This window comes from Arvicanthis niloticus, chromosome 9 (assembly GCF_011762505.2).
Source record: "Arvicanthis niloticus isolate mArvNil1 chromosome 9, mArvNil1.pat.X, whole genome shotgun sequence".
In the NCBI taxonomy this organism is placed as follows: domain Eukaryota; kingdom Metazoa; phylum Chordata; class Mammalia; order Rodentia; family Muridae; genus Arvicanthis; species Arvicanthis niloticus.
Window position 1 is genome coordinate 26120192 of NC_047666.1, and position 12917 is coordinate 26133108.

Consider the following 12917-nt stretch of genomic DNA (forward strand, 5'->3'; position numbering starts at 1 on the left):
GCACTGAGAGGTTAGGGCAGGAGGATCTTGGTAGCGAGACCAGCTTAGGTTACGTAGTGAGGTTCTGTTTTTAGAACCTGACTATTGTATAAGAGGAACGAGATGATGGAGAGACTTTAACACAGCGACTATAAAGCTGTTCATGGAGAGTCACATGGTAATCCCAGTAGCACTGAGGAGGCTGAGGCAGGAGGATTGCTGTGAGTTCAAGGCCAGCTTGAACCCCCTATGAGTTTCAGGACAACGTGGGAGTGTTTTTAAAAAAAAAAAAAAGGAGAGCAAAACCAACAGCACAGTAATGAATATAGAAGAGGAGTTGGGGGTTTCTTCATTTGTTGGTCTGTTGGTTGGTTTTTGAGGCAAGGTCTCACTATAAATCCCTTCCTGGCTTGGAACTCGATATGTAGACCAGGCTGGGCTTGAGCTCAGAGAGATCTACCTGCCTCTGCCTCCTGTGCTAACCATACCTGGTGACGATTAGGTTTTTATAAAGAACATCTCTAGTACATACAAAGCTCTTCAAATCAGTAAGGGAAAGTCAATACCCCTGACGAAATTGAGCCAAAGTCATAGAGCAGATATAAATGAAGTACGAAGAAAAAGACTGTTTTAGTTTGAATCTAGAAAACACAAACAAAAATGAAATGTTGTATTCCAGTGTAGACCAACAACAAATATTCAAGAAGAGAGACTGGTAGTGGGGCTTGGGGGATGCCGCCGAGGGGCAGGATACCCATAGTTGGCTATGCATTTTAAAAATCAGTGCCAGCAGCATGAATCAGTTGGGAAATAGCATTCACTGTGCAAGCAGCTCCGAGAGTCAGCTCCGGGTGCACTTGGCTGGGAATATGAACTAGAACTGTCTCTCTGAAGGTCAGCTTGACAATACCTATCAGAGTTTAAAGCATAATGCCTTTAGCTGGACTATGTGTGAGAACTTTTGTTAAGGGCAAACTTGCAGATCTATGTCTATCCTATCTGTATATATGGGTATTTGTTACATACAAAAAGCAACCAAAATGGACATGAATGGCCAGATTATGGTATGTCTATGTGCTGATAAATGAAGTAGACCCATACTTACATGGAAGTGTCACTACAACATATACATAAAATATGTAGCATAAGAATCTCACTTGAAATAAATATAGCCATAGCTGGGCAGGCATTTAAAAAAATCAGAACCAGTTAACAACAAAAGGATGAGACCCAGCAACAGAACTCAGTAAAAAAGCACTGTGTGAGCCTGACCTAAGCTTCATCTCTGAAACCTGCAGGCGGAGGGAAACTCTGACTTCCTGTATTACATGGTCTGTACTTACCTGCACTTATGTGTGCACACAAACACACAAATACTAATCTTAATAGTTAAAAATTGCACAGTGCAAAAAAATGTTTACACAACACATAAATTATCTGATTTGGGGGAAAAAAACCTAGTAAACAGTGGGATTCTAGCTGAGAATAGTGGTGCATGCCTCTAGTCCAGTACTTAGAAGGTAGAGGCAAGAAGGTTGGGAATTTAAGGTTAGCCTGGGCTACATGAGGCTGTCTAAAAAAAAAACCACCACCACTACCACCAACAGAATAGGATTCTGACTCCAGAGTGGCCTGACCACATGATTTTACTCAGTGGGTGAGGTAATGAAGAGCCATTAGAGGCTCTTGAGCAGGACCCATGGGAAGGCTGCATGTTGCATAGGAATGGATGAGACAGAAAATGAACTGCAGTGGAGGCACAGGCCTGAAGTGATAAGGCACCAGTTAGGCCTGCCAGTGGGATTATAGGCCAGGGTCAGTCCAAGGGTTGCGTGAGGGATAACCCCTGATCCTGTAGTCTGTAGTCTGACAGGTGGGAAGAGGAGAAAGAACACAGGGTAAGATGCCATAGAAATAACACTGTTTGACTTCACCCTATGAAACACAAGTTAACACACATGACAGCAAGAAAGGTGAGTGCTCTTCTAGAAAGAGAAGGTGAGCTGTTCTAGAAAGAGAGGTGTGATTGCAGGTTTCCATTTGGGAGAAGCTTCTCCAAAGAAGAGGCAGCTCTCCTAGGAATTCCGCAGCCTTGGCAGCCTGGGGAGATGCTGAGTCTCCTTTCCTCCTGTAAGAGATTAGCCATGTTCGGGAGGAGAGCTGTGTCTCACTCATAACCCATGAGTGTGGAGCCTGGGGAGAAATGCAGCCCAACACGAGAAAGCTGCCTCATCATTGTGGAGCCCTACTGTGTGCACAGCTTCACCTGGCAGAAGCCCATATGCTTTCCAGCATCTCCTTCCTCTTTATATGAGCTGAAGCTGAGGAATAGAATTAGGGGAACTAAGAGGTGTACCTCATGTCTGTAATTCTAACACTCTAGAGGCTGAGGCAGGAGGATTGCCATGAGTTCAAGGCTTCGTAACGAAACCCTGTCTCAGAAAATAAATAAACAAAACCAGACAAAAGTAGAATTAAGACACACAGGCCAGGTGGTGGTGGTGCACGCCTTTAATCCCAGCACTCAGGAGGCAGAAGCAGGTGGATCTCTGGGTTCGAGGCCAGCCTGGTCTACAGAGTGAGTTTTAGGACAGCCAGGGCTACACAGAGAAACCCTGTCTCGAAGAAAAAGAAAAAAGACACACAGTATTTTGCTTCAGTTTCTCCTTTTCATTTTCTGTTCCCTGTTTGTTGGGATGGAGTTTTCAAGGTAGAGATTGGAAATGAAAGATGCCACCCAGAGCTAAGAGCCGTCACAGGCAACAGGGCAAGGCTGCATGCTCATCACGGACCTCGTTAGACATTCCCTGGCTGGAGAACGCTGGATGTTCTGTTGAGTCCAAGTTGGGGGAAGTCCTCACCTGTCCTTAGGTAGCCATAAAGTGTTTGGAAGGAAAGCTGTCCAGTGTGATTGCAGCAGGTAGTAGTGGCTTAGTGCTTTATGCCAGTTTATTCTGGCTTCCTTCCTTTGAAAATGATAGAGTAAAAGTGTATTGACTTGGACAATGAGGGAAGGGCCTGTCTGAGTTAGAGGGAAGAAAGCTTGTGTGAAGTCTTGAGGCTTGTTTACTTCTAGATTCCTCTGCTATTTCTACATGTATATTCACAAACTGGTACAGATCCGAGATAATCTTCTCCAAGGGGTAGATCAGGCCACTCAAGTCACTTTGCTTTTCTAACAGGTACCATCTTTATGATACTAATCACTTGACATGTGCAGATAGCACAGGAGGTGCACACTTGAGTCCGTTCTGAGCTCACAGGCTCAGATTTAAGTAGCTCCCCATAGTGTCTCAGTACCGCTGTGTGAGTTCACCTTGCACCTAGTTCTCCCTAATTTTGGGGAGGGAGAAATGAGCTTCATGTGAAGTGCTCGAGGCATCCTCCCCCAGTCGTGCGAGTGCATGGGATGGCTTTCCTTGCTTCAAGATGCAGCAGGACAAGTTCTGCTCAGATTCTACAGTGTGTGTGTGTGAGAGGGGGTCGCAGGGAACTGGACACCCACTGGAAGTGTCTGTTCTGTGGCTCCTCAGGCTTTTCCAAACTGTTTCATGGGTGTCATTGGTCCCTCAAAAGAAAGAGCAGTCCTCTTGGAAGACCAGGCTGCTCAGAGTCACAGGAGGCTGGAGGGAGTCAGATGTCTTACCAGCAACCTAGATTTTAGACACCATGGGTAGCTGTTATCCAGCCCTGTGCAGGAGGCTCTCCACCTCTCTTCCCTCTGCCTGCTTGGTACTAAATCAGGCACTTCTGCCTTTGTCCTGCCTCCTGCTTACCAGGCTGGCCCTGTTTTCTGGATGTATGCCAGTGTAACTTTTAGTGGAAATGACTACTCTCTACCAGAGCAAAGTAAACTTGGGAGGTGCTGGCTCTGGCTCCAGAGGGACTGGAGCCTGTCACCTGGCCCTGCCCTGTGTTTTCTGGCATGTATTCCTGGCCACCCTTTTACCCTTGGCACGTTTCCTCTAAGCCCGTATTTCTGCCTGGGCAAGGATTACATAGTAGCTCCTTCCGAGGAATGTTGGAGACAGGAGAATGAGTGCCATGGAAGGTATGCCTAGGTAACCCCAGCTCACCACGGGAAAGATGCTGTTCTCCTACAGTCCTGAGGTGTTTGAGGCATGGAGTGTGCTCACAATGGGCAAGGACGTACACTGCCTTTGCTTCTAGAGCTCTCTCCCTTTTATTTTTTTATTTTTGAGATAGGCGCTCACCATGTAGGCTGGCCTAGAACTTTCTGTGTAACTTGGACTGATCCGAAACTCATAATATTCCATCCTCAGCCCCTCAAGAGCTGGGATTATAGGTATGAGTCATCCTACCCTGTTACTACTGTAGATGGAGGCTAGCCTGGTCTACTTATGAGTTTCAGCTCAGCTAGAGCTACATAGTGACAGCCATCTCCAAAACAAACAAAGAGACAAAGAAAATCTCTAAGGCTGGATTTTTGCCTCTCTCTTTTGCAAGCTAAAACTTATTTTCCATCCGTACCCTCCTCTTTTTCATGGGCTTACTTTAGCACCTGAGAAGAATTTAGGGACCTCTCTAACCCTTTCTTCTCAGAACTAAAAAAGTTTAATTCTCTAGAAGGCTGCCTTGTGAACAAAGGGGCACCCCTGTAGTCCCAGCACTTAGGATGATGGTGAAAGCATTGGAGGCCTGTTGACATGCTCTTTTCATTTAGAGAGAGAAAAAAAAGAGAAAGGGCAGAAGGGGAGGAAGAGAAGGAGGAGGAGGAGGAGAAAGGGAAAGGAGGAATGGAAGGGGAAGGAGAAGAGAGAAGGGAAACTTGGCTGGCCAGGAAGACAGGAGTGGGGAGGGAGCTGTCTCCCAGCCTCTCCCTCTGTCGGGGTTGCCTCTGAGCAGGACTTTTCCTTCTTTTTAAAAACAGGATCTCACTGTGTAGCCCTGGACCAGCTACGTAGACCAGGTTGGCCTTGAACTCACGAAGATCCACCTGTCTCTGGCTCCCGAGGGCTGGGATGAGAGGTGTGTCACCATCTGAGGAGGATACAAAAGTGAGGGCAGAAAGAAAGTACCAGGATGGCTGCTCCGTGAGGAGGTGGAAGGTCTTTATTGTAGGTAAGGGAGAGGCCGGAGGGGGAGGAAAGCTAGAGGCATCTGGAAGAGGCCAGAGCAGAGAGGGAAAAGCAGCAAGCTGGATGTAGCTGGGGCCATCAGCAGGAGAAGTGAGAACAGCAAGAGAGAGTATGAAGAATAGACCCGGGGTGGGGGTTGGATGAGGAGGTGGGGGTGGGGCGGGAGGGCCAGCTAGTGTGGACTGTGGAAAGCATAACAAGTGCTTGTGAACAGGACCTGGAGGAGTCTGTAGGCTGGCAGGGTAGGTAAGTGAGTGGCCCTTTCTGGCAGGCAGAGACTTATTTCCCCAGTTCCTGAGAGACGCTGACTGAAGGCTTGTAGCAATCTTGCTGTAACCCAGTTTGAGCTGAGCCAAGACTGTCATTTCAAGACACAGGCACTGCTTTTTGGAGTTTGGGTATTGGAGTTTCTTTGGGCCTTTTGTTGATGACCAATTCAAAGCTGGCCAGGGTTTTCATAGGGGGCTCAGAAGGCTGGAATATAGGTCAGAGGTGGGGAGGGAAAAGGGAGTTGGGGCTGGGGTGGGGGATGGTGTCAGGTAAGGCAAGAGACTTGTGGGAATTCTATCAGAAGCACCTGGCTAATTTCACCTAAAAGAACCTGGAGAGACAGGGAACATTATAATTATGAAAAAGATAGCCCCGTGGGCTGAGAAGAGGTAGAGATGGGGCCCAAGGGAGGCCAAAGGAGAGCCTTGGCATCGGTTTCTGGATGCTGTTCTTGACAAGCCAGTTCTCCTTCACTTGGTTGGACTGCTTCCCAGTAGACCTATGGCAGTGTCCCAGGACCACCCAGGCTAGGGGATGAGCCCGTTATGGTGCAGTTGCAGGTCACTGTTGACTCCTGGATGGTGTCTGTTAGCCAAGTGGAAATCTGCTGGAGTAGAGTTAGACTAAGCATGAAAGGTATTAGCCTGACCACTGTCTGAAATCTGCACTGACATTCTCATTGCAGAAAAAGCAGTTAACAAGTGTCTGGACTACTGGAGAAGACTCAGGCCTCTGAGCCACAGCAGGAACAAAGCCTGAGACATTATCAACAAGAAGAAGCATAAGCATCCATCTGCCATGACACAGAAGTGTCCTGGGGGAAACAGACCAAAAGAGAAGAGGAGGTTGGGGGCCCGGAAGACTGAGGCCCATCCTGGGGTGGAAGCACGAGCAGATTTCCTCGGTCCAGATGGCTGGATCGGTGGAGATTAAATGCAGATGTTGGCAGTGCATTGAGAGCACTTTTTTTTTTATTATAACCCCTACCACAAATTACAAGGATCATGGTGATTTTCTTCTTATTATTCTTTTTCTTTTATTTCATGTGTGTGAGTACACTGTTGCTGTCTTCAGACAGACCAGAAAAGGGCATTGGATCCCCATTACAGATGGTTGTAAGCCATCATGTGGTTGTTGAGAATTCCTGGAAGGGCAGTCAGTGCTCTTAACTGCTGAGCCATCTCTCCAGCCCGAGAGACTTTTAATCTATATTTAGAAAACAACCAAAAGGAATTTAAAAGTTGAGCCTGTGACTAAAATTTTTAGCCTGTGACTATGATAATTTTTAAGAAAGGTTTAATAGCCAGTGATAATTATAGCTGTTACCAAGGCTGGACTAATAACTTGTCAGAACTCTATCAATAGTTAAAGTTTGAACTCTGAAGTCTTAGCGTCATATGTCGTCTATAAATCTCATTTTTCACATGCCTTAAATCACTTCCTCAAACGTTCACACACCTTAAATTGTTTTCTTAGACCTTTACAAGTTACATACATTTTAAACTTTATTACTTTTAAATCTGGAAATATCTGATCATTTGCCATGAGACAGAAGGGCTAGATTACTGAGGACAGTCCCAGGAGAGCAAGTTCTTTAGATAAAGGACTAGGAAGAGGTAAAGCCGTTGTCAGCAGCATGATGCTTGAGTTGGTGTTTACAGTGAAACCTGCTTTGTGACTTTCTCATTTTCAGCAAGAGGCTGGTTACTCTAGGAAAACCACGTCTGGTTTTACATATGAAACTAATTCAGGCTGGCCAGTGATCCAGTTTCAGTTTTAAAGCCCTTTTTATTTATTTATTATTTTAATTAAAAATATTTTATTCATTTGTTGGTTTTTTTTTTTTAAGATTTATTACTTATTATGTATACAGTGTTCTGCCTGCTTGTACACCTGCAGAAGAAGCCATCGGATCCCATTACAGATGGTTGTGAGCCACCATGTGGTTGCTGGGAATTGAACTCAGGACCTCTGGAAGAGCAGTCAGTGCTCTTAACTGCTGAGCCATCTCTCCAGCCACCTCTTCGTTTGTTTTTGTCAGTATCAGAGGACAATTTACAGAAATAGATTCTCTCCTTTCACCATGTGGGTCCTGGGCTTGATCACTGGGCTTGGTGGCAGGAACCTTTATACCAGGTGAGCCATTTCTCTGGCTCCTAAAGCCCTTTTTATTAAAGAGACTGAGGTAACTAAACTATTTTTTAAAATAATTTATTTATTTTAATTTTATATTCATTGGCATTTTGCCTGCATGTCTGTCTGTATGAAGGTGTCAGACTTTGGAAAGATAAAGAAATAATTTGAAATAAACTGACTGGGGCCAGTTCTGCTGCTGAAGGTGGGTGCTCCTGTCATTTATTGTTGGGGTTCCTTTACCTTCATGGGTGCTGGTGAGAAGACTTTCAAGACTGTACCTTAATGCTGTTAAGGGTAGACTCTAGGATGAATGATCCACAGGGGCCTGACTCCATCCAGGCAGGGGGATGAAGAGCAGCCTGCTCAGGATCACATGAGGGGACTGCTTTTCTGAGGGGAGGAGAGAGCCCTGCTTACCATGCCCACATGGTATGAGGTGTTTGAGCAGCAGGTGAAGGGACCATGCTATGTGTAATAGAGCTTCTCTGTTTCTGCATTGCCCCAGGGAATGTGGCAGACACTTGGTATTTATTTATTGTTGTTTTGAGACTGGGTTTCTCCGTGTAGCCTTGGCTGTCTTGGAACTTGCTCTGTAGACCAGGCTGGCCTTGAACTCACAGAGAACTGCCTACTTTTGCCTCCCAAGTGCTGGAATTAAAGATATGGGCCATTATTACCTAGCTATCTATTATTTTTATTTATGTGAATGTCTGCCTCTGTAGAGCCCAAAGGAGGGTGTCAGGTCCCCTGGTGCTAGAATTACAGGCTGTTATAAACTGCCTAACATGGGTGCTGAGTGCCACGTGATGGTCTTTTGGAAGAGCAGCAAGTGCTCTGAACTACTGAGCCATCTCTCCAGCCCCAAATACATGATATTGTGTGTGTGTGTGTGTGTGTGTGTGTGTGTGTGTGTGTGTGTATGTGTGTGTGTGTGTTTTATTTTTGATAAAGCATGCAGAGAGCTGAATCCCATTCTGGGGATGCTTAGTGCAGAGGGGAGAGATCAGTCTTATGAAGTGAGATAGACGTCAGAACTCCAGCAAGAGCCATTGGGACTTCTCATGGACTTGGGATCATCAGCTTTAAGAGCATGCCCAAGGGCATGCCTGCAGCTCACATCCAGCTGCTGTCGTCCTAGTGATTCAGATGTGTGACCAGGTCTCCCTGCTAACAATCCTTTCTGACCAAAGAAGGCCAGTTCCAGTTCAGATGCCACAAAGGAAGGTCTTGGTCACATCCTTCCCTCCCTGGGAGTTACACAGAAGCCCGGGATGCTGGCCAAAGACCCAGAGCAGCAACCTTCCCAGGTACAGCACTTGGGGTGAAAGGGGTGAGAAGACCACTAAGTAAGCTCTTGGGACTTGAAGACTGCTCTAGCAAAGTCTAAGCAGACACCAGTGCTCCAGTGAGTGTCATAAAGCAAGGGGTAAGCCTGTGCCACGCTTGACAAGTATCCTTAGGGAAAAAGACCTGGTTAATGGAGATTAAAAAATATATATATTTATACATAAATATATATATTTATGTATATATGTATATACATATATATATATGTATTTCTTTTGTGTTTGTGTATCTGTGTTGGGGTGTACACATGCTACAGTATACTTGGGATAGAGGCCAGAGGAGTACATTTGGGGGTCAGTTCTTTACCATGGGGATCAAACTCAGGTCACTAAGCTTGGTGGCAAGTGCCTTTACCTACTGACCCATCTTGCTAAGCCTCTTGTGTGACTTCATATGACTGTTACTCCAGGCTCGGCATGCATCCTCCTATCTTAGTTGAAGAACTCGGTTTTTCCTTTGAAGACTATCTCCTTCCCAGTCTCAAAGAAGGTCCTGGTGGGTAAACACGTTTCTTTTTTTTCTTTTTTCTTTCTTTCTTTCTTCTTTCTTTCTTTTTCTTTTCTTTTTTTTTTTTTTTTTTTTTGAGATAGGGTCTTTTTACATAGCCTTAGCAGGTCTAGAACTGACTGAGTAAGTTCATGCTGGCACCAAACTCAGACTCACAAAGATCTGTTAGCCCCTGGGTACTGGGATTAAAGGCAGGTGCCACCACATCCAGTTTCCATTTCGTTTGAAGACCATGTGACCTGTCAGTTGGAGAGTAGTGTCCCCATGGAGCAGATCCAAGTTGGGGAGTCAGAGCTTTCTGGGTCTTGCTTAGAACTGTTAAAAAAAAAAAAAAGCTCTCTGTTTCTTAAGGTAAAATGTAAAGTCCATAGGATATGGCCATCTCTGCACCAAGAAGTGGAAGATGAAGCAGACACAGATGAAGGCTGAGCTGAGAGAGAAGGATCTAGATGCTGATAGCTGTCTGCTGAGAGCCTGGGTGTGACTGTGTGATAAGCTATCAAGTTTTCTCCCGATGGGTCCAGCTGCCTTTTCTTTGTTCCTTAAGAACATTTGATTTGGATTTTCATCAACCAGAAATAATGTTCATGTATAAATTGTATGCAGTCCTCCCTGGGCTGCAGTTCAGCCTTCTCAGCAGAACCTTTTGTCTTAAAGTGCTGTCAAATGAGACCCTAGCAATCTGCATAGGGAAACCCCAGTAAATGTTAAGTACAGGAATCAAGGAAGCAGGAAGTAGGAGGACCCTGAATGCTTGAGAATGACCTCTGACCCCTCAGCCCTGGCTGCCCTCTGTATGCCCTCAGCAGCTCCTTGTCACCACTGGTCCCTGTCTGATGGTATCCTAGCAGGCAGTGACTTTACTCTCTATTCCCCCCCCCAACCCCCCCATCCAGTGTGTGACACTCCACAGATATTGATTGAATGAGTTATAGGTTAGACTGGCCTCCTGGATTCACAAGGTTAGGTCTGGGGCAAGATTGGCAAATTCAGGGAGAGAGGCTGTCCTCTCTGCCTCCTGCAGTGCCACACTGCCAGCATGCACTGCCAGTCCTGGTGCATGGAGCGCCTGCTCTCTGTGGGCTGCAAACCTTAACCAACTGGATGCTGTTCCGGACTAGCATCTTCAGAGTTTTGCAGAAGTGGGGGTTGCTCTCTGAGCCCACAATACAGCTTCCTGGCTCTGTGTCCATTTTCCATTCTTGCAGGAATGTTTCAGAGGGCTATTAGAGCCAGGGTGGTGTTTGGAAAGGCCCATGGCTCTGGAGACTCCATTCCCTAGGAAGAAAATTGAGTCTAAGGGGGTCTGGGCCAGGGCCCCCTTCACCTTTGGAGTCTGAGCCCATCTCAGTACCACTCCTCCCAGGCAGGCTGCCTGTTCCCTTCCCCCAAAGCCTGCTGTTCCCAAAAGGCCATGGGGGAGGGATTTCCCAGGGCCCATGTGACTCCTCTGGCAGTTGGCAGTCAGCGTAGCCACCAGAGGTTTCTGTGTTGGCTGGTCCTTCCCTGTCACGAACGCCAGGGATTTTCTGCTGTTGCCAGTCGTGCTTCAAGTCAGCGATTACAGGGTGGATTATGTAATGGCTGGCTGTTAAAAATAGAAAAGACCAAGGTTTGCATCTATTTTAACCAAATCAAAACAGCCAAGGGAGGGAAGGGAGATTGGGGGGTGGGGGGGCGAAGATCATGTGACAGGAGGCCGTGGATTGTGTCATGTGACAGACTACAGATTACGCTCAGGATTGCCATGCCTCTGTTCTGCCTGCATCATCTGCCAAAGATCCCTTAGGAAGATCCTGGTCTCTGTGATTATCCCCTCACTCTGACCAGCATAATGTCACGAGTTGGAAGGTCTCCCGTTAACGCTTGGCTCTTGGCCTCTGTGTTGATTTCTGTCATCCTTTTTAGTCAGCTGGTTTGTATTATTGCAGTAGAGTCAGGAATTGGCAGTCGGGTCTTTGGCACCCCACATCTCTACCTGTCCTGCAACACAGCCACCCCTACCTCAGCTAACTCTGACGTAATTTTAAAAATGTGCCATCTGATAACTTCTTCACCAGTAAAATGAGCCAATTCAAATGCATATATACATATATATATGTATGCAGATTCATTGGGAAGCTGCTCTTTACTGGCCCGTTCAAGAACTGAGGCCAAGAAAGTTGACATGGAGAGGGAGGGAGAGAGAGGAGAGAGGGAAAGAGGGAGAAAGAGAAGGAGAAAAGATGTCAAAATAGGGAAGAGCCTCTGGGTGAAGGGCAGCCCAGCCCCTGGGCTGGAAAGTTCATGATTGGGGTCAGGGTGTGCCATGTAGGGACTGAGGGATGCTGGGAGAACCTGGAGACTAGGTCTGCTTTAATATGTAAAATATGCCCTTGTCCTGGGGTCTGAAAGCAAACATCCCAGCCTTTTGTTGATAATAAATGACTAATGGGGCAACATAATTGTCTATGACTGTTTCCTGCTGACACTGGGGTGTCTTTGGAGGGTGGGGCAAAAAGCTGGAAGTCCAGAAGAGCTGGTTATTTCACTGCTGTCCAGGCTGTGGGACCTTCTGGGGGTAGGGGTGTGCAGGCCCAGTTGAAGCCTCCTTTGAGGCTGGGCCAGAGCCCTTGTGGGCAACTGCTTTGGAGGGTCTGAGTCTGAGTAAACACCTGGACTTGGCAGGATGCTGGAACAGATATATGTTAGGGCAGAGGATAAAGTTAAAGATTTAGGAAGAAAGCGTTTTCATGGGTGAACATTTGAAACTCTTAGGGCCCTGGTCTTGGGAGTTAGAGGAGGAGGATGGATGGGTCCTAGGATCAGGAAAAGGGGAATAGATCCCACCCTTAGGAATAGGCAGGTGGGAGGGAAACAGGCTGTTGATTGACAGTACTTCTCTGTAGTCGGGTTGACCTGTGGGAGGGAGATAGAATCGTTCTGTTTACAACAGCAGCACAGGAGGGAGAGATTAGAAACATTTTCCTTCCTCCCACGCCCCTTAACGTACTCTCCTGTCACCATCCAAGGTTTTCATGTCCCCAGCTTTCACAATTTACATTTACCAACCTCAAAACACCTTCCTAGACCTTCAAGCATTTTCTTAGAAGCTTTCATATTCTCAGGTTTTACATAAACTTCAAATCTTTTCCTGTCTATTCATCATGAGACACTGGTGTTGATCACTGGAGCAGACATCATAAATTGAGTTCCTTTAGATAAAGTTTCTTCTTTCACTAGCTTAGCCTTCAGACCCCTCAGAGACCTGAGGAGGATATATTGTAATCTAAATTGCATATGACAGCACAGCTTCAAGATAGAAGCCCCTAACCCTGCCATATCCCCACTCTACTCTCTTACCCTTGGGATTGCCACTCCAGAGTCCCTGACACAGGGGTCCCAGGATTACCTCCAGTCTGTTCTTGTGTGACTCCAGACTGCAGCAGCCCTTCTTGCTCCTTGCTGCACAGTAAGGATCTTGGTTTTCTAGAGTAGCAGTTCTCAATCTGTGGGTCGTGACCCCTTTGGGAGCTAAAGGACCCTTTCACAGAGTCACCTAAGACCATCAGAAAACACAGATATTTACATTACAATTCA

General features: G+C 46.4%; 1 long non-coding RNA gene across 15 annotated transcripts in view; it reads left to right on the forward strand.

Moving 5' to 3' along the window:
- LOC117715188 (uncharacterized) overlaps window positions 1–11782 on the forward strand; it is a 54773-nt gene extending 42991 nt beyond the window's left edge. For 9 of the 15 annotated variants that reach the window (XR_013112489.1, XR_013112491.1, XR_013112493.1 and 6 more), the window contains 2 exons: window positions 4871–5061; window positions 6034–11782. This is a non-coding gene — a long non-coding RNA (uncharacterized LOC117715188). Of the gene's footprint in view, window positions 1–4870; window positions 5062–6033 lie in introns of those variants that run through there. The other 6 variants (XR_013112486.1, XR_013112485.1, XR_013112484.1 and 3 more) reach the window with 3 other exon arrangements.
- Window positions 11783–12917: the final 1135 nt, after the last annotated feature.